Below are 6,124 nucleotides of genomic sequence, written 5' to 3' on the forward strand. Positions count from 1 at the left end.
CTCTGTTAGCCTTTGCCCTGCTTCATTCTGTACTCCAAGGCCAAATTTGCCTGTTACTCCAGGTGTCTCATCTGAGCCCTAGCAGAAAGCCAGCTGTTCTGGGAGGCTGGGAAACACAGATGCAAGGAAGAGGGGTGAATGGCTTTGAATGCAAGCAGGTGCAAACTGGTCCATACTATCTTGGAGAGCCTAGTGAACTTCCCAAAGCATCAGAACAAACCATGGCATGTTTGAGCAAACATCCAAAGAGTTCTGCATTATGGCTGGTACTGTTTACCACAGAACATCATCTTTCCTCCTGCCTTGCAACTTGAGGCTTAAAATAATTTTAAAATTCCCATAATAACAAAGAGAAGATACAGTTATTTCTTTCTCATTCAGGCTTAGAAGTAGCCAACTTCATGTGTTGAGTGGCCTTGTGACATGATGTAGAGTTTTTGTCTCTGTGTAGACAGCACAGTTTGTTGGAAATCCATGTCAGTGTGCAGAGCACACACTGTTAATTTTACTGGATCTGTGGCAAACTCAATCCTTCATTGTCAGGCTTCAGCTCATTTTGGTGGCAGTGATCTTGCTTCTTGCTTCACTCGAATGTATATCCTTTCCATGGGTCCTGCCCCTCTGGAAACAGGCTGAAAGGAGAGAGCTGTTGGGGAGCTAGAGAACCTGCTGTGATGAATTTTATTTGTTCTTACAGTGTGATTTTTAAGAATTTAGACAAAGCAAAGGAAATTAATTTTATTTGTTTTCTATTTGAACAGCCCAACAAGTTCCCAAAGTCATGGGGATAAAAGTGATAAATTTTTTAGAGTCTTCTTTAAGAGAGTTCTATGGATGCTTAATAGTTTTTGCCCCACTTTTGATTATGTGCACTAATGGAGATGTGGAGGGCCCAAATCAATACCATCCCTTGATAATCCAAAAAAATCTCAATGTTGCCATTAGTTTTGACCTCCTCCCCCACCAAACCTTTTATCAGAGCTACTAAAAAGTGCCTCTGCACCCCCTGGGTTCTCAATATATTCAACTTGTTGACAGGCTGACTGATAAAATTGTCTGATTTCAGTTTTATCTCTTTTTTCCCTGCTCCTGCCCACTCTCTGGGGGAGGTGCTAATGAGCAGCACAAGAACAAAACCACAGGAAAAAGAGACTGCAGAAAAGCCAGGGTAACACACAAAATGATTAAATAGCTCCCATATCCCTGAAACTTTACTATATAATGTCAGCTTTGTAGGATTTTTTTTCTCTTTTCCTAAAATAAATTGAAATAACTCAAATGGGCAAAGTATATGGAGCCTGCATGGACCCTTTGAAGCTTTGAATAGCTTTTGTATGGTATTCGTTTTCTGGGGAAAGATTTTTAATTATTAATCCTTTTATAAATGGCATTGATGTTACTCCTCATGCTGGTAAAATGCCCAGGCATTTTCTTAACTTCAAGGCAGCTGAGAATTGGGGTGTTTGTCTTAATCCCTTTAAGGATGACTAAAAATAAGAAAGAACTTGGGGACCAGGTTAAATTGTTTTTCTTGTGTTATATTTGTCAGACAAATTTATCCATTATCCAAACTGGACTCATGGACGCCATAGAAATAGCTGGCTGCATCACTATCTTACTGTGCCTGCTTACCCTTTCCTTTTTTCCCCATGATGGGGGATAAGGCAGAACTGACAATGAATAAAGCATATACACTGCTACATTGCCACAAATACCAGATCTCTTACAAGTCCCAATTTACATTATTCTTTACGATCTGCAGTAACACCACTGTTTGGGTCCAGTACGTACTAGTGAAGACCATGTCTTCTAATTTTGTCAGAATATACCATTAAATGAATGGAGTGCCTGATGAAATGTAGAAAGGTGAAATGCAGTGAAAGGTTCTCACACGGAGGAATGAATTGGCATCTGATCAGGTGCCTACAAGGGAGACAATGACCTCTCTCTTTGGGCTTTATTCTCCATGGAGGAATGAAGTTTCCTCTTTCTGAAGGAAAAAGCAGTGCATTTTCTGGTTTTCCTTTCTGTTTCCTTCAGTCATTTTTACTTCAATTTACCAGATACCGTTTGAAAGCAATTTCATAAACATTGAAGTGGCTATGAAATTCAGTGTTTGTATCTGGCAGGTGGCTTATAAGATCTAAGGAACCACCTGGTTTTGAAGAATTGGGATGATATGTCAAGGTTCAATCAGAGACACAAACCATCTTGAGTGATTAGAACAAAGGATTTATTATAGGGTTTAGGCCTCACATAATTGTGGGAGCTGATAGATTGGACCTTGTAGGCTCTTACCTCAGCATCCAGTATTGGAATTGAAGTTGTCAGTCAGATCAGCAGTTGGGGAAAAAAGCTTGAAATAGACGAGAGAGACTGAACCAGAAACTCATGAGAATAGCTGAATACATGAGCAGAAACTGGTCAGATATATATAGGGATTCCATTTCCAATCTCAGAGAGACTGGATGACTGGAAAGAGAAGATGGTGCCCTTCACCAAGGAACCATGCATGTACCTGGCCAAAGACTGAAAAGTTGAAGGAGCAGATCCAGCAGGAGCTGGAGAAACTGTGGGTCCAAGTGCTGCTGCACATCACCTGGGTGAGCCAGCGGATCCCTGATAGTGTATATAAGCTGTCATTGGGCCTGTACCCAGCCACATGCCCCGAACTTCAGAGCATAAAAAAAAAGGCTGTACTTCACTTCTGCCTTCCAAATATTGCACAAAATGTCACTTGTGGGCAGTGCTAATTTGAAACTGTGCAGGCAAGGTATGCTGGAAAGCAACCATAGTTCTTTCTTGGCTAAGGTGACGCAGCGCAGTCACTTGATGACATGACTCAAAAGAGATCATCTCTGAGCACTCAGATATGTAAATGGGAACTCACACTTTGGAGAAAGGCACCTTTCCAGGAGACTTGTTTCTTGGCAAATTGCCAGGTGTCACTGTTTAGTGACAGCACTTTGCAACTTTCCAAGTTGCATTTTTCTTTTGTTAGAAACTGTTGATACATTTAATTTACTGATCTTTGTAAGCCATGGTACTTTTACATGAAAAATTACTCTCTACAAATGCTAAAGTATCTGATAATCTCGTTTCAGCCAAAATATTTTCACAGGTATTATGGCTTTAATTCAGGCAAACTTTTTGTGATAAAAATTTTGTAAGGTTAAACTCATCAAGTTATCTGTATCCTTGTAATTCTTTTAATGTTTTGCCAAATTAAGATGCCTCAAAATCATAGGTTTTCTCAATTTTATACCACTAAAATCATAACTTAACGTGATTTTTAAAGATCTCCATCAAAATTGTTTGAGATATTTTAAAGCATATTTTTAGAATCTCAAAGTTTAAAATCTTTCACATTATTTGTGCTCTCATCATTTAATATGTTTAAACTTCCTTCTTCTTATTGGGGGATAAATTTAATGTGTTCTTACATGTAAATTTTATTTCCAGTAATTGTAATTCACTGAATTCTTCATACTACAGTTGGTTTTTTTAAGTATTCATTTGTTCTCTACTTGATTAAAATTTTCTAAGTGATTTTGAACAAAATGTAATCAAAATCTAGAGAACTCATTTATTTACAAAATTAATACCATTGTAAAGCAAATAGGTTTTTGTTTTTTTTTTTTCAATTTGAAAGCAGTCACTGTTTATGAACTGACCAGGTTATAAAAATAATCATGGTAGATACTTCAGTTCTTCCTTCTAATAAGGCTGTTGATCTGATCTTCCCTGTTGCCAACATCTCCATCTTTTACAAAATGAGTGATCTTTCTCTTCACTCCACTTTGTGGAGAATATAATGTGAAAAGCCACAGGAAGTTGTTTGCTTCTTTGAAACATTTTCCAGCAGTTTAGATCTCATGAATCCGATCCTCTGTGCAGAGGATGCCATATTTACTGAGATCAAACAGTCAACGTGTTATGTCAGGGCAGTTCACTTCTTGTTGATTTTGCCATAACCATGCTTGTAGACCAGTTCATTTACTGACTTCAGGTACAAGCTGGAATCAAGATTGCCGGGAGAAATATCAATAACCTCAGATATGCAGATAACACCACCCTTATGGCAGAAAGTGAAGAGGAACTCAAAAGCCTCTTGATGAAAGTGAAAGTGGAGAGTGAAAAAGTTGGCTTAAAACTCAACATTCAGAAAACGAAGATCATGACATCCGGTCCCATCACTTCATGGGAAATAGATGGGGAAACTGTGGAAACAGTGTCAGACTTTATTTTTCTGGGCTCCAAAATCACTACAGATGGTGACTGCAGCCATGAAATTAAAAGACGCTTACTCCTTGGAAGGAAAGTTATGACCAACCTAGATAGCATATTCAAAAGCAGAGACATTCCTTTGCCAACAAAGGTCCGTCTAGTCAAGGCTATGGTTTTTCCTGTGATCATGTATGGATGTGAGAGTTGGACTGTGAAGAAGGCTGAGCACCGAAGAATTGATGCTTTTGAGCTGTGGTGTTGGAGAAGACTCTTGAGAGTCCCTTGGACTGCAAGGAGATCCAACCAGTCCATTCTGAAGGAGATCAGCCCCGGGATTTCTTTGGAAGGAATGAGGCTAAAGCTGAAACTCCAGTACTTTGGCCACCTCATGTTAAGAGTTGACTCATTGGAAAAGACTCTGATGCTGTGAGGGATTGGGGGCAAGAGGAGAAGGGGACGGCAGAGGATGAGATGGCTGGATGGCATCACTGACCCAATAGACGTGAGTCTGAGTGAACTCCGGGAGTTGGTGATGGACAGGGAGGCCTGGCGTGCTGCGATTCATGGGGTCGCAAAGAGTCGGACATGACTGAGTGACTGATCTGAATCTGAATCTGAATGCAATGTGTAGCTCCACAGTTCTCAGCATGTTAATTGAAGCCTTGTTGAACTTTAAAAAGGTGCCACTGAAAATCTGACAGAGGCAGAGAAGCCGCAACCTTTTCAGACCTTTGGGATCAGACCACTGATAGCTCTGATCCTGATGACAAATGCCAATTTGGGTTCTCCAGACACATAGAAGTTGCTAACTTTTCTTGCCATCCTGAATTCTCAGTTCTGTATATCTGCCTATATTCCTTGTGATAATGCTTAGCTTTTTCATGGATAAGCTTCCTCCTTGCCTTTTGAAGCATCTTTGGGGCAAACTTCTGCTCAGATGCTTGATCTCAGGTGCTCTGTGAAATCCTTCTGCTGTTTCTGGCACAGGAGACGCCTCTTTCTTCTCTTCTTCAGCCTGCATGGTTCCAGCCAGGAAAGAGGCCAAATAGGTTGATTTTTAAGGTAGTTCTTCAAAATTTCAAATCTAAAACCCAACTGACAATAATGATGAACAGCAAAGAAAGAAAAATCATAGTCATTGTAAAGTTTTTTTTAAAAGTTAATTTTGGTTTAGTCAAAAAGTCTTTGTACTTCAATTACTGTATTTTGAGTATATGAAATGTAAATTAACAACTATTTCAACTAAAATCTCATATGAGTGAAATTAAAAATGAGTCATTTGATGTAAATGAAAAGCCATGGTTGGTAGAGTGGTATGCAACTGCACTTTCTATAGCTTTACAGACTTTATCATCATTATTTGGAATAGTGTTCTTTGAATAACCCCTCATGTTGTAAGTAGAATAAAACTAATACAATATTGTAAAGTTTAAAAATAAAATAAAATTTAAAAAAAAAAAGAATACAGTACTTCATTAGCAGTTTTGTTTTTTGCTTTACTTGTGATCAGTGATACCACTATGATCCCTGCATGGTGGATGGTAAATGTTAACACATACATTGTGAAAGTTATAAGCTCTCATGAGCTTTTTTAAGAAGCAGAAATTCAAACTTTAGGTTGTCTTTAAATATGTATCTTTTGTGGTTTTTAACTTACTGCTGGCTTAAGAGTTTATTGAAAAAGAGAAAAGTGAAAGTGAAGTCGCTCAGTCATGTCGGACTCTTTGCGACCCCATAGACTGTAGCCTACCAGGGTCTTCTGTCTATGGGATTTTCCAGGCAATAGTACTGGAGTGGATTGCCATTTCCTTCTCCAGAAGAATAGAAAAGTATTTTCAAATACTTAAACAAATAAATATGTAGTTATATGTTCTCACCATACACTGAAGGAGGAAAC

At 38.7% G+C, this 6,124-nt stretch overlaps 1 pseudogene; it reads right to left on the reverse strand.

Annotated features, from left to right (window-relative positions):
• Nucleotides 1–3,704: 3,704 nt before the first annotated feature.
• Nucleotides 3,705–5,200, reverse strand: LOC133229856 (large ribosomal subunit protein uL30-like; annotated as a pseudogene).
• Between the last annotated feature and the right edge of the window lie 924 nt (nucleotides 5,201–6,124).

This window comes from Bos javanicus, chromosome 18, assembly GCF_032452875.1.
Source record: "Bos javanicus breed banteng chromosome 18, ARS-OSU_banteng_1.0, whole genome shotgun sequence".
In the NCBI taxonomy this organism is placed as follows: Eukaryota; Metazoa; Chordata; class Mammalia; order Artiodactyla; family Bovidae; genus Bos; species Bos javanicus.